Source organism: Trichosurus vulpecula, chromosome 1, assembly GCF_011100635.1.
Source record: "Trichosurus vulpecula isolate mTriVul1 chromosome 1, mTriVul1.pri, whole genome shotgun sequence".
NCBI classification, from domain to species: domain Eukaryota; kingdom Metazoa; phylum Chordata; class Mammalia; order Diprotodontia; family Phalangeridae; genus Trichosurus; species Trichosurus vulpecula.
This window is the reverse complement of record NC_050573.1, coordinates 328,843,318-328,870,408: the sequence shown is the minus strand read 5'-3', so window position 1 is coordinate 328,870,408 and position 27,091 is coordinate 328,843,318. Positions and strand designations below refer to the sequence as shown.

At 36.5% G+C, this 27,091-nt stretch overlaps 1 pseudogene; it reads left to right on the top strand.

Annotated features, from left to right (window-relative positions):
- Positions 1-3,424: 3,424 nt before the first annotated feature.
- LOC118837910 lies at positions 3,425-4,401 on the top strand (annotated as a pseudogene).
- The last annotated feature ends 22,690 nt before the right edge of the window (positions 4,402-27,091 follow it).

Sequence of the window (27,091 nt, the reverse complement as noted above, 5' to 3'; positions counted from 1 at the left end):
TGACAACTGAACATATCTTTTGATCATTTATCAATTGTAGAATGGCTTATTTTTATAAATTTGACTTAGTTCTCTATATGTTTGAGAAAGAAGGCATTTATCAAAGAAACTTGCTTCAAAATTTTTTTCACAGTTACTATTGCTAACTATATTTCCCTCCATGCTATTCCTCCTTTTATTCTATTCTCTTTCTACTTTCACCCTGGCCCTCCTGAAAAAGATTTTGCTTCTGACTACCCTATCCCCTAATCTGTCCTCCCTTCTATCACCCCCCCCTTTTCCCTTTGCTCCCTACTTTCCTATAAGGCAAGATACATTTCTATACCCAGTTGAGTGTGTATGTTATTTCCTCTTTGAGTCAACTCTGATGAGAGTGAGGTTCACTCACTCACTCCCCTTCAGATCCCCTCTCTTCCCCTCCACTGCCTCTTTTATGTGAGATCATTTACCCTATTCTCCCTGTCTCTTCATCTTTCTCCCAGTAAATTCCTCTCTCATCCCTTAATTTTATTATTTAGCTCTCATCCCTTCCTATTCAGCTCATAACTGTGCCCACTTTATATATATATATATATATATATATATATATATATATATATATATATATATATATATGTCTTCTAACTACCCTAATAAGAAGAAAGATTCTCTCAAGTCTTAAGGGTCATTGAGCTTTTTTTAAAATTTATTTCTTACTTTTAGTTTACAACACCCAGTTCCACAGGTTTTGGGGTTCCAAATTTTCTCCTCCACACTCTTCTCCCTCTTCTCCCCCCAAGATGTCATGTAATTCAATGTAGCGTCTACATATACCTTCACATTAAACTTATTTACACAATAGTCAAGTTGAAAAGAAGAATTACAACCAATGGAAGAATCATGAGAAAGAAGAAATATGACCACAAAGGAAGGAAAAAAAAAACATAGAGCAAATAGTTTGCCTCAATCTTCATTTAGACTCCTTAGTTCTTTCTCTGGATGTGGATAGCTTTTTACATCATGAGTCTTTTGGAGCTGTCTTTGAACCTTGTATTGCTGAGAAGAGCCAAGTCAATCAAAGTTAGTCATCACAGATAACATGTGTCTGTAATAGTGTATAATGCTCTCCTGGCTCTCCTCCCCTCACTCAGCATCAGATCATGTAAGTCTTTCCAGTTATTATGAAGTCAGTCTGTTCCTCATTTCTTATAGCACAATAATATTCCATTACATTCATGTACCACAACTTGTTTAGCCATTCCATAATTGATGGGCATCCCCTTGATTTCCAATTCTTTGCTACCACAAAAAGAGTTGCTATAAATATTTTTGTACATATGGGTCTTTTTCCCACTTTGATCTCTCTGAAGTGGTATTGCTGGATTAAAGTGATATGCACATTTTTATGATCATTCAGTGGTATACAGAACCAGTGTCAGCGTGGCAGAACAGGAATGCAGTACCTGGTTCAGTTTACTTAGCTGTTACATAAGCACAGGGATTGTGAACATGTCAAGAGATGTGATGGATGACTTTACATCGCCGCATGTCACCTGCTTCTCTTTCTCAGGTCTTTGGGAAATAGGGCGCACTCCAACAAATCTAAGCAGTAATTGGCTAATATGAAAATGATAAATCCCTCAGTGAACACCTGGTACTGCTCAAAATAATACATTTTTCCAGAGAATGAGAGTATCCAGAGCACAAAGGATTGTTGTTATGACAAACTCAGGGCACAGCCTTCTTGGTGGGCCTTAGCTCTGGGAAACAGGATATCTCCAAATACTTTGACATTTCTCCCTTTTGGACAAAGTGGGGGAATCTGAAAGAACCCTAACCCAGCAATAAATAAAGGAGAGACAGACATAATCCAAGATGCCACAAGAGACCAGTTAAGCCAGGATGAGATTTTTCCCAGGGCCTTAGCTCCCTAAGGGGACCTATTAGGGATATGTGTCCCATGTGTCATTGTTAGCCATTCTTTTCTTGGCAAGCAGAAGAAATAGAAGAACCAAGAATGTAGAGGGAGAAAATGTCAACAAGCTTGAATCAGGACCTTGGTGGTTGGGCACATAATTACACACCTCCAAGTTTGGCAGCTATGGGCATAGTTAGAAGGACATGGAGGGGCCCTTACAAACAATGATTGATCACTAGTTTTCAGATAAGACATATGGGTTCCTTGAGATGCACAATGGTGGATCTAAGTTTCTGGTTAGCATAGTATAGGTCCTTAAACAGCATGTAGAGACTGTCCAGTTTCCCAGGCACACAGAACTAGATTCAAACTATGCAATAAAATTATTCACATGATTCCCATAATTTCATAATTACATTAAATCAGATACAGATCAAACTACTTAGAGGGCTCACAGTGGACTGGTTCTAAGAAGGGACATTTACATATACAACACATTTTATTCTCTAAAAGGGGCTCTGTTTCTCTGGGTCTGAATCTAGAGGTTAGGTACAACCATTTAAATTTGGCTTTCCAATTTTGAAACTTCATAGAATTTCAGTGTACATATCATTTTCTGTTTCTGTCCTTACCTAAATCCTATACCTGAAATTAAAATATTTTTTTAAAAAATTATGAGCTACTAATCTATTTCTTAGCCAGCACCAGATAGTATTGACCCTTCTCTTATGACTATTTCTAGAGTTTCCAATACAATATTGAATAATATTGGTGAAAGTAGAAAGTATGCATCCTTGCTTCACACTTGATCTTGCTAGGAAAGCTTCTAGTTTATCCCCATTACAAATAATACTTGCTGGCAGGTTTAGATAAACATGTTTTTAATCAATTTAAGGAGAACTGATTTATTCCTATATTTTCAAATGTTTTTAATATAAATGGGTGTTTCACTTTACGAAAGCTTTTTTCTCTTTTTACTCTTCTGATTCAGGTATCAGTATCATATTTGTTTCAAAAAAGGAGTTTAGTACTATCCTTTCTTTACCTATTATTTCAATAATTTATTTAATATTGGAATTAGTTGATCTTTAAATATTTCATGGAATTCACTTGTAAATCTGTCTGGTACTGATGCTTTTTCTTAGGAAATTCATTCATGGCCTGTTGTTCTGCCTTTCAAAATTACCACACAGAACTTTAAAATAGGAAAATAATTTCACTTTCTGTACCATTGTCAATACAATTTGTAAATTATCATTAATCCTTAATTAATAAAACCTTAGAACTTATTACCAAAACATACTGAAAGCTTGAATTTACTTGAGATAAATTTGGAAGCCAATCATAAACATATGTATATAGTTCTTAGAGAAAACAGTCTAATCCTGTTGCTTTTCTCAAAATTTACTGTTCCAAGATCAGGAGATTGCACACGCAGCTGATCTGACCAGGAGGGATGAGTATTTCAGAAATAATCAGTGAACCTGTGGCAACACCACGTTGGCAACAAGGTTTGTGTTTCTCCATATGCTAACCCTACCTTCCAGGACTCTCCACCCAGCACTCACAAAGACCTCTCTTGTTCTGAGGAATTCCATTCTGAAGACAAATCTTGCACTCCAACAGGGGCTATGCTACCAAATCAAGAATTGGGGTCTGACGTGGAAAAAATTAAGGAAACAGCATTCGAACCATCAGCTGAAAGATTGTTTAAAATTCATCAGATGGGAAAATGGTTTGTTGCTGGAGGAGCTGCTGTTGGTCTTGAAGCACTCTGCTTTTATGGATTGGGAATGCCAAATGAGATCTGGGCTACTGAAAAAGCAGTAATTTGGCCACATTATGTGAAGGATAGAATTTGTACCACATATGTATTTCACAGGGAGTGTTGGTTTAACACCATTGTCTGCCTTAGCAGTTAGCCAATCACATGCTTTAATGACCTTTATGATGAAAGGCTCTTGGTTGAAACTGGAGCAACTTGAGCAGCCATGATTGGAGCTGGAATACTGGTTCAGTCAATATCATATGAATGGAGCCCAGGCCTAAAACATCTTCCAGATGTTCCAGGCTGATGTCATGGGTACAGTGGTGCCCTCTCTGACTTTCTTTGGTGGTCCTCTGATCCTCAGAGCTCTCTGGTATACAGCAGGCATTGCAGGTAGCTTCTCTACTGTAGCCATATGTGCTCCAAGGGAAAATGTCTAAACATGGAAATACCGATGGCATTGTGCCTGGGTGTTGTTTTTGCTTCTTCTTTGGGATCTATGTTTCTACCACTTACACGGCAATTGGTGCTAGTCTTTATTCAGTGGCAATGTATGGTGGATCAGTTCTTTGTAGCAATTTCCTTCTATATGATACCCAAAAAGTCAAGTGCGTAGAAATAATGCCCAGAAAGATGTGACCCCATTAACTCCACGATGAGAATCTACACGGATACAGTAAAAATCTTTATGCGAGTAGTCACCATGCTAGCAATTGGGAGCAACAGGAAGAAATGAACTGATGGCATTTTGAACGATACAAACTTTGTCAGATACTTTTTCTTGTGTTCTTGGTGTATATACTTATTAAATCATTTCTCGTATAAGCACTTTGGTTTAAATCAGAAGATCAGAGCCACTTCAGCATGGTTAACATATTCCAGTACAATGTGATACCTCAAGTTCTACCTTTCATGAGAATAACTTCAGCACTTCTCTTGCAAATAAGTAAAATAGATACAGTTCCATTTATTTAGAAAACATTTGTATTACATCTTTGTCTTATTACCTTGTTCAATCATTTCTCCCTTTGCAGGATATCATCTTTAAATTATAATTTGACTACAAATATCGGTTAAATTGTAAATTGTTCATACTTGAATCCTATTACGGTTACCCTGAGATGTTCCAATGTCAATCTATTATTTAATACATTTGGTGCTGTAATTACAAAACTTCTTGATAATAAAAGTTTACTATAAAAGGAAGAAGCAAGATATAGTTATAAAAATGTCATCTATCATGAGAGAGTAAAAAACTCTCTGTTAGAGGAAAAATTCTCTTAGCTCTATTTGATTTCATGCATATGTCGTATCTGACAGCCATGCATGTAGTCACAGGGTGTTGAAGGCAAGTCTCAGATTAACCAGATGAGAAATTTTCCTTTTCAGTAAGGAAATAGAACTATGGAGAAATAGAGTCAGGATGGTCCTAACTAAGCCAAGACTAAGTCGATCCCACAGTCTTTCCCAGGCATAGACTTTAACAGTTCCCGGACTGCAGCACATGCCATTTTCTTCTATTGGCTTCATGACAATTCAAGAGAACCATTCCCATAATCAAGGATCAAAACAATAGTGAGTTGCAGTCCCAGGAAGTTTTACCTTAAATAACAAAATTTCACTAATCACAGCTTAGTGCTTGAATATCTTTCCTGATGTTTCCCTAACAGTTAACATTTAACTTTTATCCTTTACTTATAAGTTAAAACTACCCATATTCTATAGCTTTAAATATACAAATACCTGATAGTTGACTCATCATTAATAGGTTGAATCTACATCCTAAAATCACCTTACACTTTCATAAAAGCCAAGATTTTCAAATGAAAATTTGCTATTCAAGTAAATATTGTTAATTATTATTAATAATATTTTAGTAGTAGTATTACCTGTTTTATGACTAAATTTACCTTTATGAAATGTTTAACATTTTTAAATATCTCTCTTTTTATCACATAGTTTTGAGAGACCAATTAATGTGTAACAGCATCCAAATTAAAAGGAAAGTTTTGTCTAACAGCATTTTGGTTTGCAATTATCTCTCAGGTTTCACATTATAGACTTAGAAATATAATACAATTTAGAAATAGAATAATAACACAAGTAATAAATTTCAGATGACATCAATTGTATTTCCAAGTTATCATATGGGAAATCATAGATTTTATTACCCTGGACATTTTAAAACCACTTTAGAGTTATGAGGTATACAACAATCACATTCCATTAATTAAATAATATAGTGCTTAGCATTCCAGTAAGAGAGAGCTTTTGATTTGAATGAAGTTTGCAGGATTGGCAGTTGAGGAGTTAGAAGTGGTAGATTTTGAACCAGTGAAAACTGGTTTGACTAATTCAGGACCAATCCCTCATTACGTATAAATTCTAGGTCTAATGAATTCCAAAATAGGGAATCACAGACACACACACACACACACACACACACACACACACACACACACACACACACAAACATACCTCAAACCTTTTTCTATGAAGCACAGTTGGCTCAAATTCTCTATATGCTCTTGAAAATTTAGAAAATGTCTTACTTTCACTACTTTCAACTTATTCCTCTATGGATCACAGAACAATCTCTTTTATGTAGCATGTTGTCTTTGCCTAAAATTTTATTCTCTGAAGGACCCAAGACCTCACATTGGATTTCATAAGCCCAATATTGCATGGTTCCATGTCCACAGGGCATCCTACCAGGTACTGTTCTTGGCTGAGGTCAATAGGGGCCACATTCCAAGACAGTACCAGTTTGACGTCTGCTCTTCTCCCCTTGTGATTACAGATAAAGTTTTATTAATTGTTTTTTATTAACCGATGTATTGGTCTATCTGAAACCTTTTGTACTATGGTTTCCCTCATCTTTGCCTTTTAGGGGTTTCTTCAGACAAATACTTATTAATGCAGTCACAGTTGCTCTTAAGAACAAGTAAAGAACATTTATTGCATTTAGTCAGAGTTTGGTTTCTCTTCCTAAAATTATAATTATAACTATTACTAGCTAGCCTTTAGCTTCTTTGTGGTTGTGTGAAAATCACTTTTGCTGTCTTAGTGTGTGGTCCCTACTGCCCTCAGCCAAATACAGGACAGGGCAGGATGTCCTGTGGACATGGAACTATACAATGGCTTTTAAAATTTATCGGGATGCCTTGGGCCACTTAGGGCTCAGTTTGCTGTAAATATTTTAGAAATAAAATGGCAGATTATATGTTACAATGTGGACAGACTGGAACGAAGATGCAAAAATGGAGAAAGGGAAAATACTTTTTGCACTACTCTTAGTCCAAGTCTTCTGCTCTAAAATACCTATAAATCCAAATATCTTCCTTGATAGCTCCCTTCTTTACCGTAGCTGAGTCCTATATGTGCTCCTCAGACGTGTGCTATGATAACGGGGTTGCCCTAACCTCCTTTCTTCAAGCCCATCAAAATACCTCTCTTTCCTTCCCTTTCTCCCTCCTCCCCTTTCTTACACAAGTTGATATTAACTCCTTCTATCCCGCTTCCAGTTGTTTCATTGATAACAAGAGGGCAATAATACTTAGGCTACCTACTTTACAGAGTAAGGTAATGGAAGTTTAATGAATGCATTAATGTTAATGTTATCTCCTATATTAGGAAGGCAGAATTTATGATTTCAAAGAGAATCTCATATGTGCCTAAAAGGTCCGGAAACGCAGGATATAAGGAATTCTCTAGGCAGAAGGCAGGAGAACTAAAGCATGTATTTACACTCCACAGTAACAATCCCACAAACCAGCGTCCCCATTTTGATATTTTCATCAAAAGCTTCCAGGCCCAATAAGTCCGCCTCACAAGAGTAACTAGGAGGCCACAGAGAAGCGAGATGGTGTAAGGCAAAATCGTATACATGCTTCCCCTCTACGGTAAGAAGATTACCCACTAGCCTCTAGTCAGCTCTGCTACCGGCAGCTCAGCTTCGGCTGTGGGCGTCTCTGGCTCCAACCGGAAAAAGAAAGGAGGATCTTCAAGCTGTCCTCTCCCCTTTTGTAGAGTTTTTGACATCATCAAGCGCCGCCTGAACGACCAGGGCCGATTGGTTCTTGACTTGGCCCCTCCCCCAGCGTAGACCACATTAACACACCTCCCCTCAGCCAGCGCCATGACTCATCACACAGGAAGCTCTGGTCCTGCCCCAGAAGAGCAAGCCCCAGCGTCCAGGGAAGCTCAACGAGGCAAGCTGAGTCATTCAAAGAAAACAAAGTCCATTCTGGCTACATCTCCCTACAAGGAAACACTGGGGACCTTATTCCTTGCTTCTAAGAGAGTAATGATGTTGTTAAATGGCAGAGACCTCAAGGGACTATGAAGAATATGCAGACATTCTGTAATTGGTCCAGGTCAGTTAGGCATGTTGGAAGGAGATGTTCTGTTTGGCTATGGAGGCATTAAAAAAATTCCTGTCAGCTTCAGCCACTAGCTCTTTGCTTTTTAGGGAAGCTCAAATAAATAGCTCAGGACCACTAGTAATGGGAATATAACCTCATAAGGTCAAAATGTCTGTAGAACTTTTCAGCAAACCAATACTCCAGATTTCAGGTCTCCACTAACGCACTTGGATATAAAAGGAGTAAAGCCTTCTACAGCATCCTGGCATTCTGGACTCTGAGTTGGCAATCATGAGCAGAAACTATAATGATAAACATGATGGTGATGAAGATGAAGATGATCATGATGATGAAATATGTAGACTAACAAACGTTAATATAGAGCCTACTAAATTTCTGGATGCCATGTTAAATACTTTACAAATATTATCTAATTTTGTTCTCACACCAATCTTGTGAGGTATGTGCTATTATTACTCCCATTTTATAGATGAGGAAACTGAGGCAAAGAGGGGATAAGTGATTTGCCCTGGGTTACTAAGCTAGTAAGTGTCTATGGTGGGTTTTGAATTTAGAGAATTGATGCCCAAAAGAGTAAGGAGTGACTTTGTATTGGTAATTAAGAAGGGCTCTTAGCACTTATTCAATCAAGTGCCCTTGAAGAGCTTGGCCTTTGTTTCCTTGATTAAATTAGGAGTCTTTGATGACCTCCTTGCCTCAAGGGAAAGCCTAGTTTACATGAGTTTTAGTGACATGTTTGTGACATCAGAGGCTTTTAGACCACAAGGGTTTAAGTCACATTTTTGTGATGCTTTTAGGTCACGTGGGTGAGTCGCATGTGTGACTCACCTTTGACACTGGACAAGATATATAAAATCAGAGGTCGCCATTCTCCCTTGATGCTCTCACTCCTGGAGGAGTGTTGGCATGGGACTCTGGGCAGCCCCTGTAAGAGCCTCCCGGCTCACCTAGCTGTTGATGGTTTCTTGGTAACTATGAATTGTATTTGGTCTGTTTATAATGTATGTTTGTAACTTGTTTGTATTTGCTCTGAAGTTCAGGATGCTGTCTTTTCCTCCTGAACTAAGTGAATGATATATGTATACGTTGGATTAAAGTAAGATTGTTAACCCCTTAATGTTACTTTCCTTAGTAAAGCAGATCAAAGAACCTGTGCAGGCAGTGTTCTTGTGGTTGGGCTTGTGTTGATCTTTCACCCCCACAGCAGCTGCTAGCCAAATTGTTGCAATAGACTTTCAGGACTCTTTGCAACCCCATCCCAGTGACAGTTCAGAAAAAAAATTACACACTCAGCAATACTACTTTTGAATGTGAAATCGCTGGGATGAAGGCAATATAATGACTGAGGTAAGTTGAGTCTTGCTAAATACAACGGTGGTTTTGGGGCAGAGTATGTTTCTTAGTGTTATGACTCATCTTTCCATTTTATTCTTGCTTCATCTTCAAAGAAAATATCCATTGGAAACTCTACCAGGTGTTCAGAGTTTAAATGGAACTAAAGCTGTAGCAATTAACTCCTAATAATGGAAGAAACACAGCCAGTGGGCTGAAGTGTGATGGCAGCAATAAAGCAACAACTCCACAAACTCCTCACAGTTATTCCCTGAACCTTGAGCAGGTATGTAGCCACAGTGACTCTGGGAGATTAAAATAGATCATTTTCCATGAGGAAAGCTCTTTATAAAACTACATGTATTAAAGAAATGAAAATTAAATTAAAGCTTAACGTTTTCTGAGAAACATATTGCTAAATATATTTTGGAATTTATGTCATAACTGTAGGGGAACCTGCTTGATTTCAAGTTAAAACTATATAAAATAGAAACAAGAAATTAAATAGCATTTTTGCCTATGTTCAAGGATTGATACAAAGATGATATAACATGAATAGTCCTAGGATAACTTTTAAAATATTATTGAAGCATGTTAATTCAGTTTTAAATCTGTTTGGCAAATGTAAATGAGATTTCTGACATGCCATCTCTTCTAAAGTATTTTTAATCAGTAAATATTTCAAAACGTTTTCATGTCTGATGACATTCAGTGAGATCTTCCCTTGTACACACATACACAGACATGCATGTACATGTACTTGCATGCACACATATGCACACATATGCACACAAAAATATTTTTATAATTTAAATATAGTAAGTTCCATTTGCAATGACTGTGAAAAGAAATGTCTCTATAAACATTTATGACAGTTGATTTTACTCAAATTTCATAATAGTTTCTAGTTTAGTCACAATTTCATTCACTTGATTATTTTTACTGCTTTAACAAATGATGAAAAACTTGGTAATTTGTGAGATGCCAGGATTTATGATGTTGTCCACATAGATAGGAGATCTTCTGTGGATTATCTATGGAAGAATAAGAACAAGAAATGGCAAAGAACAAGCCACCATGAGTGGTATTCTTTCTTCACTGATGCAAGACTTATCATAATGGACAGAAGAAGAGAAATGAAATAAACATTTATATAGCAGATACTTCACACTACACATTATACTAAGCAGAGGTCATGATCCCTTTCATTCTTGTCTGTTTAAGCCCAATGACTTGGACGACCTACAAATAGCATCAGAGGAGTGGGAAATAATTTAAAGGGAATTTCTTACTCACATCAAATACAAATTTATACTCATAAAGACTGTGGCAATTGAAGTCAAAGAGTTATATGATATGTCCATCAATATGCATCAGGCAGCAACACTATTGTATCTTTAGAACATAATAGCAGCAGGAGACGTAGACTAAATCTCCACACATGTTCTCTTATCACATGTGTATACTGCATGTGCATTTATCTAACGACGAATTCTACAAAGTAACCTATCAAAAAGTTTATCCATGTGAATACTGGTGAAATATTTCTCGCTATTTTGTTACATTATTGAATTAAATATCTTTTGTTTTGAACTAATGTGCCCTTTCATTGGATTACAGAGATATGGGCACATATATGCTATGTTTGGAGTGAGACACAGAACCATAAAATAATTGGACTTTTAATATTTTGGGGGGCCCATGTATGAGGGGTCCTGACTGATACAATGGTAAGGGCTCAAGAAAAATACAGTGTTGTATGAATTCAGATGAGGGAGAAATTACTACTTATTGATTTCACTCCTTCAGTGAGAAGGTAACGTCTGAGCTAAAGCATGAAAGTTGTATAGGATTTCTATTTTATGAAGCAATTGATAACATTCAGGTAATAAGAAATGATATGATCAAAGATGTAATAGAAAGATGAATCACAGGTTTTCAGGAGTTAGAGAGAAATTCAGTTTGACATATGCTTGTAGGTAAAGAAATAAGAAAAAAGTTGGAAATTTTTGGCCAAATATTGCAGGGTCTTGCATGATAAACTAAGGATTTTGTATCTTTAGTATTATATAGGTCCATTTGGTACCTCATGCCAGGGGTGTTCCTGCTTAAAGTACTTTCAAGGCCACATTAAAAGCATTACTGCACTCTATTTTTTAGCAAGAGTCCCAAGTAGCTGATCTCATGACAATGTTGTAGATAGGTTCTGGCTATACAAATTCTAGACTGGCTTCAACATGAAAAATGTCCTTAACACCATTCTATAGACCATATTAATATTTTAGGAACTAAGAAGAGCCAAATCATGACAACTTTATGATGGCTTTACTATATCTCCTTTGACCATTATTTATGTGTGAGCCTTAACATTACTATTTGGTGCTTTTGCTTTTGATCACCCTTCAGCTTCATATTTCAAGTTTCAACTGGGAGATTTAATAAGAATGTCAAATCATGGAGGTGATATAGCACTGACCATACTTTTATGGACATGAATTGATTAAAACCACTTTGAACTGTGTTTTGGGGAATTTTCTTTTTAAAGCATCTAAGAAACACAGAATGATTTCTGTAAAGTATACACAAATGTACATATGATTCAGATTTTAAGCTGAATTCACTCCAATTCTCCCTTAATATAAAGTATATAGGATAAAATGGTGTGAGGTCCTTTTAATCCTAAAATGGAAGTAGTGAAATGAGAAAAAGGAACAGGCTTAAGAATTTATATAATTATTTTGGTTTGGGGTATGTTGGGTTTGACACACTACAGGAAGGAGGTCAAAGAGGTGGAATATGGGTTGAAAGCTGAAAAGTCAAGATTCTAAATATAGATTTCATTGGTACTTAGTCTCCTCCCAACCGCTCCCCTGGACTTCATGATGTCCAGAAACTCATCATCTTGCACGATGACATAAACTCCTACCTCCTCAGTAACCCCACACCACAGAGGATCATGTCACCCTCTGATTGAAGAAAAGGGCAGATAGACACCTGAGACTTTCTCTCAAGTCCTCTGTTTAAATGGGGTCCTAAAAGCATTTCCCACTGACTATAGAAAATAATCATTTTCCCATATTGGTATCCTCTTCCCATTCATAATTATGTAGTTTTTTTTAATTGTTGTTTTGTTTCATTTTATTTTACTTTGTTTTGTTTATGTGTTGTCCTCCCTGATTAGATTGCAAATTCCTTGAAGCAGGGAATGTTTTTTGCCTTTCTTAGGATCCCAATTTTTATCACAGTGTTTGAAACGTAGTAGTTACTAAACAAACATTTATAGACTGACTGGCAGAGTTGCTAAATTTACAACATGAGAGTAGATAATATTGCTCAAAAGTTGATGGATGAGGAAAACTGGTTCACAATGTAAGTACAAGAGACAGGGAGAAAAGGTTTATCATGGTTTCTGGTAAGGAATGAGAGAAGAATAATTTGGAAGTGGCAGATTAAAAAGATCATTAAGCATAGTTGAGATTGTAGTGGCTAAAAATTTCCCTTTTTTCCCACAATGTTAATCAACCTTAGAAGAGAATCAAATAAATGTAAATATGAAGATTCCCCAGGGATAGATGTTTATAATTCAGAAACAGTAATAGTTCAAGGAGAAAGGAGATATTATGGTAGTAGCTAGTGAAAAATTTAAACAAGGGATGCAAACTAGCAGCGGAAATTGGTGAAGCCAAAGTAAAGGAGATGTATTGGGAGAACAGAAGACATAGCTATAGGGAAAGGACTGGTGATTTCATTGGTAAAAGTCACTTTCCAATGAGGAAACATCCTCTACCAATCCAGGTTGGCACCTTCTCCAGAATTTATGGTCCTAGAGAGTTACCTAGAACCATGAGAAATTAAGGGATTTGCTCAGAGACATACATTGAGTTTATGTTTGAGAAATGACTTAAATCCTGGTCTTCTTGACTCCAAGGCCAATTTTCTGTCTGCTATGCCACACTGGATAGCTATGTAATAATAATAGATAAAATGGGCTAATGTGGGTGATGGAATAAAAAACGGGGAAATATTTGTTGGTATGTCAATGAGTCAACCAAAATAGTTTATTAGTCTTTCTTAATTCATTTATCGATTCACCCCTAAGGCTTTAATTATTATAATTGTACCATTTCTTAGATATTACCTTGTATTAGTAACTATTTGAAAATATATTCTTCTTCCTAAGTTGTACTATTATATTGTGCCTGATTTAGTATATGTGGTGAGTTTTTTCCCATGTTCCTCTATCTTCATTTTAAAACGTTTAATCTTACTATCAGTAAGTTCACAACACTATATAGATTACTTACAATGTCTCAAATACACAAGTGACTTAAATATAATGTAGCAAAGAAAGTTTTGATTCCAAATCACCATGGGTTTGATCATAAAATTAATTTTTAAAAATAAGTTTATATCGGTATTTTCTGTTTCTTAAATCACTGTAGTTATTTGTAGTATTCCTGGCGCTGACATAAAGCCATCCTGTGTGAGAAACATATTTTATGGGAAAAAAGTATAACTGATTGATATAATGACAAAGTCCAAACACAACATGAAATGTATAACACCTATGAATGTCTTACCTCCACAAATTGGTAGGTTGGGAGAATCTTCTCATTTCTCTTCATTCAAGTGTTGCTTGATTTTTATAATTTTGCTATATTTACTTTTGCTTTCTTGGTGTATAGTTCTTTCTGTGTACATCGTTCATAGTTTCTCTATATTTTGTTTCCTTGACTTTGCTTACTTTATTCTTCGTAAGTTCATCTAGGCCTTTGTATGTTTCTCATTAATATACATAACAATTGTTACAACACAGTAATATTCCATTATATTCATGTACCACAACTTGTTTAACCATATCTCAATTGATGGGGCATCTATGTTTTTGCCCAATTCTTAGCTATCATAGAAAGTGTTGCTATAAATAATGTATTGTCTGTAGTGACTTTCTTTTCATTGATTGCTTCCTTGGGTTATAAGCTGAGGAATGGAGTTTTTGGATTTAAGGGTATGAGCATTTTAGTCACTTCATTTGTCCAATTCCAGATAATTTTTCCAAATATTGCACTATTTGGGTTCTCCCAACAACGTATTAGTGTACCTGTCCTTCTACATTGTATTCAACATTGACCATTATCATTTCACGTCATTTTTAGATTGATAAATGTTGTACTCACAGTGGTATAATCCTAAACAACTACCACTGGGCACAGGGTCCTCCCTTAGTCTACCGTCTGTCACTTAGAAATACATAGCAAGCAATAGAGTTACCAGTTGTCCCCTGTAACTGTTCTGTTGCTATAGATCTGTGGGTAACCTGGGACTTTCCCATAACCTGATTCATGGCCTTTCCCTGTACTGGAGTGCTTGCTCAATGTGTGGTATGCTCACACATCTTCAATACCTACAGATTTCACTTTGACTCTCTGTTCAGAGCAGGCCTGGAAAAATGACTCACTGAGACATTTTCTTGTGGCTCCCTCTCAGAATTAAATCTGGTAGCAAATGTACTGAAGAGAAACAGTGAGCACACAAGGATCAGTTTGTCAGAATCAAGGGAAATACTTATATGCAACTGAGAAGTTATTAAGGTGTGACTCCCGCTGGTCCACATCCTGTGGCTACTCCTTATAGCCAATGAAGGTGCCATCACTCTTTAGCAAGAAGTAGCGTGGCCTCCATGTTTTGATGTATTCTCCTAAAAGCACAGAGACAGGATGTGAAGACCTGGTGTCTTTCAGTGTAGTTTTTTTTTTCTGCCTAGGTCTTAGAACCTAAGGAGCTAAACAGGCTGCATTCTCTCAACAATTTAAAGTACTAATAGACAGCCCTTAGTCCCGAAGACTATGAATGGGAATAGGCTAATTGTACTCACTTTAACTTTATGGCATATATTATTTTACCTGTTGCTCTTTAGAGCTGACTGACTGAGGATTCTGATGCAGGCAGTTGTAACAGGATGGGTCCATTTGGGTGGGGACTTGGAAAGCTGTTGTGGCCAACTGGCCTATTCTGGCTAAGTATGTGTTTGTAAACCAGAAAAATGATTTTTGTTTTGTTTTTATTGTGTGCCTCACTGATCCAATCCCTTCAGATCCTGTACTGGCATTTAGAGTCAGTTTGTACCTGGCCTTTTAAGACACCTAGCATTTGGTGACTACCATTTTCTAGATCTTATTTGGAGCTGCTTCTCTGTGAGAAGCTCGTTATATTTCTTCCTACTACTCTGTCATTTTGGCTCCACTCCTAGTAACTACGGATAGAACAATTCTAGTTGAATTATGAGGTCACAAGACAAACTGTAAAGATTTAAGAAGACATTGAGAGAGAAAAAAGGGAGACATTTATTGTGTATATACTTCTCAAGGAGATTAGCCAAGAAAAGGAGAATTTATATAGGATAATAGTTACTGGGAGCTCAGTACAAGCCAAGTTGAGCATTTCATTAAAAAATAAATTATTTGATAGTTGGAAGAAATGAAAAAAAGAATATTGTATCTTCAATGTTACACAGCCCTTAACCTCAGTGAAATGCACTTATACAGGGTATACCAAAAATCTTAGTGTATTTTTAAACTTTAATAGGTCAAATTAAATGAGATATTAGTAAATCAGTTTGCACAACTCCTAGAACATAGTAGGTGCTTAACAAATGCTTGTTTCTCTTTCTCTCTCTCTCTCTCTCTCTCTCTCTCTTTCTCTCTCTCTCTCTCTCTCTCTCTCTCTCACACACACACACATACACAAACACACACACATATATATACACATATATATATATACATATATATGTGTATATATATATACAAACACACATATATAGATATATAGATATATATACACATATCTGTATATATGTGTATGTATGTCTATATCTATCTATCTATCTATCTATCTATCTGTCTATTTTTCCCCCGATATAGTATCACCATAGCTGCTGAACGGTTCCATTTTGTCACCTCCTCTCCTGGTCCCTGTTATGGCACTGCTGTTGAAAGATAACTGTTTTTTCACACATCTCCCACATCATCAATAATCAAACTGCTTGATGTATCACTAAGTATGCACCCATTGGAAAGAACACTAGATGGATGTTAAGTTGCAGTTACCTCTCTATAGTCATCTTTGTGAACCATTCATCCAAACACACTTCCTTTGCTAGATCTGCTTTACTCTTACACATCTAAAGTTCAATCCCCATCCTTTATAAGTAGAGTCTCCCTGTACATTAGGCTTTGGGACAACTGTCAAAAAATCCCCAAATATGTAACTTGCCACTTCTTTGCTGAGCTAAACTGTAGTTCCTCAAGTTTGGTACATTGGAACATACATTAGATTGAGAGCCAGAAAACCTAGGTGCAAAACCTAACTTTTCTATTTACTAATTGTGTTACTTTAGACAATTTACTTTCCCTCTCTGTACATCAATTTTCTATCTATTAAGTAAGGGGTTGGATTAAAGGTCAGTTCCTCTTATAAATCCTATAATAAATAATCTTCCCTAATGGGGTTTTTTGAATGAAGTCAGAATGAGGTACATGCAATCTGATACACAATCCTAGAAACATAAGCAGACAAGGACTACAAAAATCTATGTAATCCATGCAACCCCTTCATAGCCCCCTATTTTTAGGCAATATTTTTATATATTGAATGAAATTACTATAATCTCTTAGCACATTGTGTATTTAAATAAGGTAATCCCAGAAGCTCTAGTTCAGAGGTATTAAACATATGACCAATGGATGGTATGGTGCCCACAACACTCCTTAGTTCAGTCTGAACCAGATAAAAATGCAATTGGGAAATATTTAACCAAATAAACAAAAACTACCATAAAACATCAATAATAGTGATATATAGTTTCCCCCATGAATCTTTGTGTACAGTTTATTGTTCCCTATTTCTGTTTCAGTTTGACACTACTGCTTTAGGTCATTTAGAATGGAAATGTCTCAGTGAAAGGGGAAAATAGCAACTCTCTGAATTACAATCACATGTATCTTCTTTCCCCTAAACATGAAAGAGTTAATTATTTTTTAACAGACTAAAAAAATCTAGAGCAAAAAAGGTCTTAAATTCCCTCAAGAATAACACATTTCTCATTTTGCCATATAGGTCAAGTTCTTTGTCCTGGCATAAACTTGAGGGCATCTATTCGTGAAGTCCAAGTAAATAGTACCTTCAGGAGGGTGGCATTATTGTTGTGGTGTTCACTCAAAATGGGATAACCTTAGGGGGAAAAAGAAAATTAATTTCATCTCTTATCTTGCATTTTATCTGACATTTTACTATATGCATCCTCTTTGAGAAAATAGATTGTGTTAATAGATGCTCATGCTGGATGTTGACATCTTAATGAGTCTGTGTCAACAGTTTGTCTTCCTCTTGGGAAGAGGCAATTTTCAGGCTGCAAAGAAAATGCATATTAATCCCATATGCCTTACCTGTGTACCCTTGAAGATTACTGCTCTTCTGCTGGCTTGGTATTGGCAATTTCTTTTTAGCTTTATTATCCTTGAGATGTTGCAGAAAAGGTCAACATTGAACTGACTAGGAAAAGTGATATATCATTGGCAAATTGTGTGCCTAAGATGTGTGTGTGTGTGTGTGTGTGTGTCTGAAGGATGATGCAGTGTTTGGAACTGCAGTGTGAAGAGAATGAAGATGAAGAGAGAGTGGCATGGGAAGTACAGAAGTTCTCAAGTCACATACTGCTTTGTGGTCAATAGAAATCACAATGAAAACCATCATTTTACATTGATATTAAAAAGTCCAAAAATCTCAAAACAGATACATGAAGATTTCTCCCAGGAAAAGTATTGTTGTAATTTCTCAATTTACTTGTTTCTTCTAAACCCCTTTCTGTATTAAGCTGTGTGAAGACCATTTATAAGAAATACAGATACACACATCCACACATTTCAAAATGACAAGCAATTATTTTTGGTGGAGAATAGCCTGATACACATGATTGAGAGTAACATTGTCTCTATGGCCAAACTAGTTTACCTGAGGAAATGATTTCCCCCAAATTCGTCTAATTTTTAATCTTAGATATTGGTTTTCAGATAAAATATTTGTTTATGGCTTTGAATATTTTTACCCTTCATATGGATGCTTGTCATCCATACTGAAAACTGGGGCAAAGTGTCTCTCTTTGTGGCTATTTACAGGTGGCTTTAAAACCTGGGTAGAGAAAGGTATTCTTTATACTCAAGAATTTCAGTTAATGTTTTATAGGCTTTCTTTTTGCCCCTTAGATTTAATGTAGTTGAATGAGTCAAAAATAGATTTTTTTTTTCTTCTCTTGGAAGTCAAGTTAGGGCAGGGATGAAGGAGCAACAGAAGGCAGTCTGACTGGGTGCATTTGTATGGGGAGATGGGATGATTAATCCTCTAGAAAATAGACAAAGAAGTAACACAATGTATGCGAATGAAGACTCTGATGTGTAGGAAGGTCATCCCTCTGGTAGTGAGCATTCTGTGGCAAATGCACAGTTTGCCCTATGTTGATAATTATTATCTCTTATCCTTTTGTTTTATTTTTTGCTATTTAACTGTGAATTTTAAATATTGTTGGGGTTTTTATTGGGTTGACTTGCTTTATTTTTTGTATTCTATATATGAAATAATTTAATGAAACTACAACCTAAGTGTCATCTTCAAATCTCCACTTTCTTTCAACTCCCTCATCTGATGTGTTGCCATGTACTTGCAATTCCACCTTCACAGGATTCTCATATATGTCCCATTCTATACTCTCTCACAGCAACCACCCTTGGACAAGTCCTCATCACATAAGCCTGCATTATTGTAATTGCCTTCTGGTCAGTATTTCTGTCTCAAGCCTTTTTTAAGTCCATCCTCCACTCAGCTACCAAAGTGATCTTCCTAAAGTACAAATTTTACCATGTCACCCTCCTGTTCAACAAACTCCATTAGTTATTATCAAATACATCAAAATGCAAAACCCTTTCTCTGGATTTTAAAACCCTTCATAACCTGGTTTCTTCAAACTTTTTAAAGTTTTCTTATATTTTGTCTCCATGGTCCCTAACATACTCTACAATCCAGGGGTATTGGACTCCTTGCTATTCCTCTCACAAGGCATTCCATCTCCCATTTGGATTTATTTTCACTGCATGTCTCCAATGTCTATAATTCCCTACCTTCTTGTTTCTGCCTCTTGTCTGTCCTAGCTTCCTTCAAGTCCCAAGTAAAATCTAACCTTCTGCAAGAGGGCTTTCTAGCCACACATCCCACCCCAGTCCCACTGCAAAAGCCTTTCCTCTGATATTATTGACAATTTTACCTATATATGTATTGAGATATATATATATATACATATATAGGTATAAATATATATGTATGTATGCATAAAGACATAGATATATAAATATATACAGAGAGAGAAAAAAGGAGAGAGAGAGAGAGCGGAAGTTTGTACATATTTGTTTCCATGTCACCTCTCATATTAGGTTGTGAGTTTCTATAAGGCATGGACTAACTTTTTTTTTTAAATTCCAAGTACTTAGCACAGTAATGAACAAAAGGAGGCAATAGTAATAGTAGGCATTAATAAATGGTTTTTGACATGAATTTGAAATAGAAAACGGAAACAGACTTGAAAATATGAAAAACTAAAAAAGAATACTGCAAGGCCAGTTGTGTTGCAAGTCCCCGGCCTCGCAACCAACTTGGGGTTCCCCCCAAGACCCAGGCCTTTGCCTAGCAAAGGGCCTGATCTCGTGGACAATGTATGGGGTAGGAGCGGAAGGATGGTGAATGACTCGGAATTTTATGTCAACAAGCAGCATTTTTATATCTTTAGTGACATAGGTACATTCTTTAGGTTACGTGGGTAAAAGGACGGGTAAAAATCAAGACACCTGGGTACTAGGACTCCACCTACTCTCCTCCCCTTCTCTTCCCACGCTAACTGAAAGCTCCCTGCAGGCAGGCAGTCCAGGCAAAGAACCGGAAGTTCGATGTGTTCTGGCAAGCCCAGACAGAGAGCCGGAATTTCCATGTGCTCAAGTAGGTCCTGGCAAAGACCTGGAATTCCTAGGGAGGCAACAAAGGTGAGACCCCTCCTCCTGGCTCCACCCATAACTCAGAGCCCTGAGTTTATCTCAGCAGGCCCCTGGGCATGGAGGTCCAAGGAGGGCAGGGCTTGGCTCTAATTCCATAACACAGTTGCTAATCATTTGGGTTGGTAAACAAACAAACAACATTTTAAAAGATGATTTACAGACTGAAATGCAAAGGCTAAGTTGTTACATTTGTTTTACCAACAAAAATTCCACATATAAACAGACCTACCTATACTTTTTGATATAACAGAACCATGATAAAAATTATGATTAAGACAAAGAACAAAATCACAATTATGCTATATTGCCATTTTTACAAATATTTTACATATTTATATTTACATGTATATTTTTACATAAGATATTATAATTCCCACAATCCCAGACACAAATAAGCAAGGGGTCTATTATTATACATTACATTTTTGAAAAGCTGACTTCCTGATTGTAACTTGAAACAAAGTGAATAATGAAAACTCTAAAGTGGTTCACAGGACAAACATTCTGACACTAATTTTCTATATGCAGATTTAATGTGAGTTTTCATGAATCTAGGGAAATGTAAGGAAACTGTCAGTGTAATTTCCCTTTAAAAATTTCTGTACAATGACTGAAGTGGAAATATGTTTAACGTGATTGTACATGTATAACCTATATCAGATTTCTCGCCCTCTTGGGGAAAAGGGAGGAGGAGGAGAGAAACAGAGAGAGGAGGGAAGAAGAAGGGGAAGGGAGGGAGGAAGAAAAATTTGGAACTCAAAATCTTCCAAAAATGAATGTTGTAAACTATGTTTACATGTAAGTAGAAAAAATAAAATACTGTTGAGGAAAAAAAAAAACAAAGAAGATAGAACTAAATAAAATAACCACAACATAAAAAATTAAATTTTCTGTATATTTTCATATATTTACTACAATATCAAAAAGTAATCATGTGATTGATAGTAAACTATCTGTTGATAATTATTTTTGACAATGACAATTCATATTTATTTGGAAGATTTATACTTGAAAAGTAATTTTTAAGCAGTCACACAAGTTTGATGGTACCAATATTGTTGCACTCATTTATAGTTGATAAAAATGTGACTTAGAGAGTTCAAGTGACTTGCCCATAACCACACCACAGGAAATTGCCAGAACACTTTCCCAAAATGAGCAACTAGCTTTCTGGTTACTCTCATTTATGGGAAAAATCTAACGGATATGTCATAGATGAAATCCACAAGCTGCAAAGACTCATACCACTCCTAAGCACAGTCCAAAACAGATTAGAATATAGTTGGGAAATGTTTAATAAAATAAATAAAAATACAATAAAACATAGACAACATTACAATTTCAATTTTCAAGATGCAGACTCCAGGGATTCTTATGGATGGATTAATGTCTTCTATTTCCATCTGAGTTTGAAACCACTAGCCAAAGAACTTTTGAGTTCCTGTTTAGTCAGATATATAAAAGAAACAACTTCTTTTTTTGCCTTTATATCAGTGTTTTTTTAGTAATCTAAAATAATCGAATTGTGTTATAGTCTACTCAAAAGTTCTTATTTGTAAGAGAGCTTCCTTTCTCTATATCAAAGGCCCAACAAAATTTGCTTCTTTTTGGATGTCACTTAACACTTAACACTTACTTCTAACAATGAAATTTATTAGATATACCTCAAAGGGAGGCAAAAGGCACAATATAATGGGTTACAAGGACAGCTAGGTGGCAGAGTGAATAAAGTGCCCAGCCTGGAGTAAAGAGGGCCTGTACTCAAATCTATCCGGGGACACTTAATAGCTGCATGACCCTGGAAAATGATTTCACCCTGTTTGCCTCAGTTTCTTCATCTATAAAAGGAGGTGGAAAAAGAAATAGCAAACCACCCCATTATCATTGCCAAGAATACCTCAAAATGGGGTAACAAAGAGTAAGACATGAAGGAAATGATGAATAACAACAACAGCAATGGGTTATAAGTCCACATAGAAACAGAAAAAAAAAAGTTCTTCATATGTGTGTGTGTGTGTGTGTGTGTGTGTGTGTGTGTGTGTGTTTAGTTCCCACAAAATAGTTTGGGGCCTTTATAACAAAAAAAAATAATCCCAGCTAACTTTTTTATCTGATAATTTCTCCTTTCTAGTTCAGTACCAGCAACAGAGTGAGCACCTGATGTTAACTGAAAATCCCTGAATAGGGGAGGGGGGGGGTGGCATTCCACTCATTGAAAGAGTGTTAGTGATTTGGCCAGATGAGACTCGGGGTAGCCATCAAGAGCTCCCCCTTGCCATTGAAAACCCAGATGTTGGTGCTTCTCTCTAGGATGAGGAAACTGAGGGTCAGAAAAGTGCATAGCTCCATAGTCATCTAGTTGCTTGGCAAGCACTAAGGGAAATGTGAGAAGGTGTTGATCTCCAGGGCAGCCTCTTGGGGGCTAATTCCTCTTTAAGTGTACTCAGGTGAGATTTTCCACCCACAGATTTCTCATCTGAGAGCTGTGCCAGGATTAGACTCCCCTCACCTCAGTCCTGGCCTTTCCGAGCTAAGGTGCTATGAAAAGGGTACAGACAAACTTAGAAGCATCTCCATAGATGTATATGAGAGAAAGAACAAAGGAAGAGAAAAATCTCCTCTCCATCCCACCCCTAAAAGGTCTTCCTCCCCTACTCTACAACATAAAATTGCAGATGTTAATAGAATTATCTAGGAAACTCTTTAAGTGACTTGGAACCAGAAAAGTAAATCTACTAAAGAGGAGTCCCCTTCAGAGCTGCTTTGAGAATGAGATCTATTCCAAAATGTCCAAGAAAAATGTGCCAGAGACCAGATGACTACAGGGAACATCTAAGATCCAAGATGAAGTGGACTGATTAAATGGACATTGGGAGTGCATTACCAAGCTACAAGGAGACTTGATGTTAATGTTGATGGTAACTATTCTATTACTTTGACTTTTTGTTTCACAGCATCTATGTTCGCCGAGTTTTCTTGGATACCTTGGTGACATATAAATCTCCTCTCTAAAATTAGTCCATGTTTTTAGATATTCTTACTATGGTTGTGCTATGATTTGATGTTCTTTCCCTAACCAGTGAATAGAAATTGTGGCAAGAATACAAAGTTCCAACAAATTATAGAAGAAATGCAATTACTTTCCACAGGCAAACCCTGGTAGATTCCTGTCTTTTGATTCGCTTGGCTGCAGGGAAACAGCCTGTTAACCACCCCTTGGTAAATGGGTATTTATTGCCTTCTGCCTTTTCATCCTTCTTAGACTTTGTATTAGTTGCTGTGGTAAAGTCTGTTATGAAGTTGCACCAGAAAAACTGATGTCAGAATGTACTGTTCAAAATGACTGTGTTAAAAAGTCTTATCATATTAGCTAAAGATAAGCATAGGTCAAAGGGAGGCAAATTGAAATAATTAGAATGATTCTTTGTCTTTTTTCAATTGATTGTATTTACAATTGATTGATTTTATCCTGTAATTGCCTAAATCATGATTCTTTGTCTCTGAATTTGATTCAGAAATTTAGTTAACTTGTATTAAGTTTAGAAATCAAGTTCTCCTGCCAATCACTGTTCTATTCTTACGTCAAGGAAATGTGTTACATTTGAAGGATTCAGGTGGATACCAGGGATCAGATTTAGTATCTTTACACCACCAAGCTATCCTTTATGGATGTCTTCTTTGATATTCGAAGATGTTTGGTTTGTTATCTCTGTTCTTACAGATGCAGTTGTGTAAAGGGGGAGAAAAAACCCAGGGATGCAGGGATCCCAAACCAAAGTTCCCAGGATGAGGCCTCCTGGAATGAATTCACAAGACACAAGCATTCTTTAAGTCAAGGAGGCAAATATTTATTACGCTTTTTCAGCAGGCAAGAGTTCTTAGGGAACCTTCAATCATACAGAGGTGCAGGGTGGGGGTGGGGGGGTGAATCTTTATAGAGGGTTAAAAGGCAGAACATGTCAGTTTGGTGTTTGGGGGTGGGATTAGGGAGTGGTTTAGGGTGTGTTCAAGGAGTGGTTAGTTCTTAAAGGAACATGCACATTTCGTATCTACTGCACAGGCGTATTACCAAGAGTTTTCTAGGCAATAGCCCACAGTGGGGTAACTGGTAACAGTTTCTACTGTGAAATGTCACTCAGTTCAGTATGGGTGGAGGCTAAAGGGAATAGTTTCTCATCTAGTGTCTTGTTAGACAAAATACTATCTCTAAGATACATATTAGAAAGGTCAGTGAATAGTGAATATGGTTATGACTCACTGTTCAGTCAGTTATCAGCATCCAGAAATCAATCTATAGTTGCACATAGCTGCTTACGAAGGAGGAAGCAGAGATAAGTTGGGGCAGGCTGTCCTTTAGCTAGAGAGAGACAGCCTCAGAGAGAATATGTTTTCAGAACTAGATGCATTTATAAGAACTGGATGTGTTTAAGCACCCAAGCAGAGGTTGTTAGAATTTAGGGTCCAAGCACAAGCACCTCATCAGTTGCATTCAAACAATGAACATTTCTTAGTTTAAGAAGGGAAAGATGGGGTTGTTGCTAGCCTTATTTCCATATAATCATATTTTCATCCATCCATGATGCTAACATTTCTATTTTTTGTACTACCCCAATCTATAAAATGTGTTGTTAACCCAATAACTGCGTCTTAGTATTGCTGGAGAAGTTGAGCTCCTATTTTTGGTAAATTCATACTTCACCAATAAATTGATCATCATCAGGAAAAAAAAAACCCTGAATGAATCTATTTTGAATATTTGTCTTTAGAATAAGAAGTTGCTGCATTCAAGCTTCTGTTTTGTCTCTTTTTATCATATGGACTGTGCCTAGAAGGGTCCATGTTCAGTATTTGTAGAAGAATATATTCTCAGCCTTACTATTATTATCATACCACCACGCACATGACCTAGTCTTTATGCTCAGAAGTATCTTCAATGAGATTAGGCCGATAAATTCTCTAAACATTGGCAAAATGTTAAATATATTAGCTCTACAAACTGTGAATACTTTGAGCAGATTGCTATATAGTTTAAATAATGTGCAGTTTGCCCAGCATAACAACATGAGAATGAAAACAGCTTCATTTAAATGTGCCTTTTTCTCACCATAATAATTACTCAAGCATACATAATGTAGAAGTAAAAAACAAAGTTACTAGCATTACATCCAGTAAATATTTACAGTTAACTTTTATATTTCTATTTTTTAATTTATTTTATAATTTATTTAATATTTTAGTTTTCAACACTGATTTCCACAAGATTTTGAATTACAAATTTTCTCCCCATTTCTGCCCTCCTCCCTACTCCAAGATGGCATATATTCTGATTACTCTGTTCCCCACTCAGCCCTCCCTTCTGTTACCCCACACCCACCCTCCAACCCCTTTCTGCTTACTTTCTTGTAGGGCAGGATATATTTCTATGCCCCATTCCCTATATATCTTATTTCTCAGTTGCATGCAAAAACAAATTTTTCCTTTGAGCATCTGATTTTACAACTTTGAGTTCCAAATTCTCTGTCCTCTTCCCTTCATAGTCACCTTCCCTAAGAAGGAAGGAATTCAACATAGGCCAAATGTATCATTATATAAAACACTATCAAAATATTCATGTTGTGAAAGACTAACTGTATTTCCCTCCATCCTATCCTATCCCCCTTTATTCAATTTTCTCCCTTGACCCTGTCCCTTTTCAAAAGTGTTTGCTTTTGATTACCTCTTCCCCCTATCTACCCTTCCTTCTATCATCCTCCCTTTCTTATCCCTTTCCCCCTACTTTCCTGTGGGGTAAGATACCCAATTGAATGTGTATGTTATTCCCTCTTCAAGTCAAATCTGATGAGAGAAAGATCCACACATTCCCCTTCACCTGCCCCCTCTTCCCTTCCTGCTTTTTATTGCCAGGTTTGTGTGAGATAATTTACCCCATTCTATCTCTCCCTTTCTCCCTCTCTCAATATATTCTTCTCTCATCCTTTAATTTAATTTTATTTTTTAGATATCATCCCTTCATATTCAACTCACCCTGTGCCCTCTCTCTATATCTATATCTATATGTATGTACATATGTATATTGCCTTAAACTACCCTAATACTGAGAAAGGTCTCATGAACATGAATTACACACATCATCTCTCCATGTAGGAATGTAAACAAAACAGTTCAAACTTAGTAAGTCCCTTTTGATTTCCCTTTCTTGTTTACCTTTTCAGGCTTCTCTTGATTCTTGTGTTTGAAAGTCAAATTTTCTATTCAGCTCTGGTCTTTTCACTGAGAAAGCTTGAAAGTCTTCTATTTTATTGAAAATCCATATTTCGCCTTGGAGCATTATACTCAGTTTTGCTGGGTAGGTGATTCTTGGTTTTAATCCTAGCTCCTTTCACTTCTGGAATATTATGTTCAATCCATTAATGTAGAAGCTGCTAGATTTTGTGTTATCCTGATTGTGTTTCCACAATACTCAAATTGTTTCTTTCTGGCTACTTGCAGTATTTTCTCCTTAACTTGGGAACTCTAGAATTTGGTGACAATATTCCTAGGAGTTTTCTTTCTGGGATCTTTTTTCAAGAGGTGATCAGTGAATTTTTTCAATTTCTATTTTACCCTCTGGCTC